This window comes from Echinops telfairi, unplaced genomic scaffold (assembly GCF_000313985.2).
Source record: "Echinops telfairi isolate 266 unplaced genomic scaffold, ASM31398v2 ScPeMD7_23;HRSCAF=83, whole genome shotgun sequence".
NCBI lineage: Eukaryota > Metazoa > Chordata > Mammalia > Afrosoricida > Tenrecidae > Echinops > Echinops telfairi.
Window position 1 is genome coordinate 88,110,445 of NW_022103920.1, and position 2,101 is coordinate 88,112,545.

At 54.2% G+C, this 2,101-nt stretch overlaps 1 protein-coding gene across 4 annotated transcripts in view; it reads right to left on the reverse strand.

The window, feature by feature from the left end:
• Window positions 1–2,101, reverse strand: part of CRHR2 (corticotropin releasing hormone receptor 2) — a 35,889-nt gene that overhangs the window by 26,394 nt on the left and 7,394 nt on the right. The gene's annotated exons all lie outside the window — the stretch shown is intronic.

Here is a 2,101-nt window from a genome sequence, read left to right on the forward strand (position 1 = left end):
TCTGCCTTGGCCCCCACAGGTTGCCACTGAATTGACTCTGACTCCCGGCAACCCCACGAGTGTCCGAGTAGAATGGGGGTTTCCAGCGGCTGGATGTTTGGAAGTAGCTCACCAGGTCTTTCTTCAGAGGGACATCTTGGTGGATTCAAACTTCCAATCTTCAGGTGAGCAGCCAAGAGGGTTAACCATTCACACAACCAAGGACTGCCACACTGGCCCCTAGAAGCGGATTCTATCCCTGGACAAGTTATTTCATGTCTCTGAACCCCAGGTCATTCCTGTGCAGGGGGGCATGAAAGCAGTGCCTATCTGTAGACGGCGGGGGGTGCCAGGGGTCCTGTAGGCTAAGCTGGCTGCAGAGCCTGGCATGTGGAGAAGGCTCAGCATTTAGTTGCTCTGTGGCTTGTTCGCTGGTGTCTCCGTCTTCAGCGGAGTTGAAAGGTTGCAGGGACCACAGCTTAAGCAGCTGTCCTCAGGCGAGACACCCCCAACCTCAGTTAGGAGGCTCTGGCGGGGTTTTTAGAAGGAACTTAATGCAATGCTGGCAGCCCCCGTTGTTCTTCCCTCTCCCCCCTGTTTCTCCCGGGAGCTATTTTCCTCCCTGTTTCTGTCTTTCTAAAGGAAAAGATCCCATGGAAAAGGTAAACAGAGCAAGAGGAAGCAGCCGGCAGAGACCGGGGAGTGGCGAAATCAATCACATCCTTTCCACTGCCATTAGCTGCCTTTGCTATGCAGTCCTGCAGCCCAGGGACTGGTTAATGGCAACAGTCTGTCCTCCACCCTCTCTCACCCTCATGCTTCCAGCAGCCGTGGGGGCAGCACTTTGGTCCTAACGAAGAAAATGGTTCATTAGCTAAAACCCAAACCAACTAAACCTGTTGCCATCAAGGCGATCCCTCGTCAGAGCAATGCGAGTTCATTAGCTACCAGGAGCTAATTGGTACTTGGTGGATGCTCAACTTGTTTCCAGCTTCTCATTTGATGTGAGTGGTCTGGGATGAGCTCCAGCACCTCCTTCTGGAGGCTTTCCCTGCATTCTGCCCCTTTTCCATCGCTATAGTCTCCTGCTCCTACTCCCCAAATCAGGACCCCCAACTCAACCAAACTCATGACCATCGAGTCGATTCCAACTCAAAACAGCCCCACAGGGCAGAGTAGAACTGCCCCTGTGGGTTTCCAAGACCGTAAATCTTTATGGGAGTAGAAAGCCTCATCTTTCTCCTGCAGAGTGGCTGGTGGTTTTGAACTACCGACCTTCTGGTTAGTAGTCCAGCGTGTAACCCACTACACCATCAGGGGAGTTCTATTTGTTTTGTCTGTTCTACATAAGGAAGAGGAGCCCCAGGCCCTGCGGGCCGGGCAGCTCCAGGCTGGCTGGGAGTACCAAACCAAACTTACATTGCCATCGGATTGATTCTGACTCGTGGTGACCCTACAGGACAGGGTAGAACTGCCCCTGTGGGTTTCCAAGACTGAAGCTCTTTACGGAGTAGAAAGCCGCACTTTTTGCCCTTGGAGTGCCTGGTGGTTTCGAACTGTGGGCCTTGCAGCTTGTAGCCCAAAGCGGAACCACTATGCCACCAGGGCTGGGAGCCCAGGAGACGGCTGAAAGCTTGGGCTGAGAAGCAGAGTCCCATCGGTTCACAGGCTGTCGGGGGTGGAGATGTACCCCCAGTCCTTCTAGGATGACCCTCAGTCTCTGGTCTAGTCTGTACTCGGAACCCCAGTCCTTCATGCCCAGACTGCTCAGAGAATACTAGGAATACAGTTTATAATCACAGCCCGGGAAGGAGGCAGCTCCTCTTCCTGTATGTCTCCCGGGCCTGGAAGCACACTTGTTCCCGGGGAGGTCTGTTTTAACCACGGATGGGAAGTGTGTCCTCAAAGTATACAAGAGTCTTCCTCAGTGACCCCACCTTCTCTTAGGAAGCCCCTCTACCCCACTGTTAGGAGCACATCTTGCTTAGATTCCTGGGCACACAGCTGCGCTCCCTGGACCACCAGAGCCCTCCGTTGGTGCAGCCAGGGAATGCCGCGTAGAGGGCCATGCAGGTGTTGCTACTTCTCTCTAACCAGTTTGGACAGGCGCGCACCGCGCGCG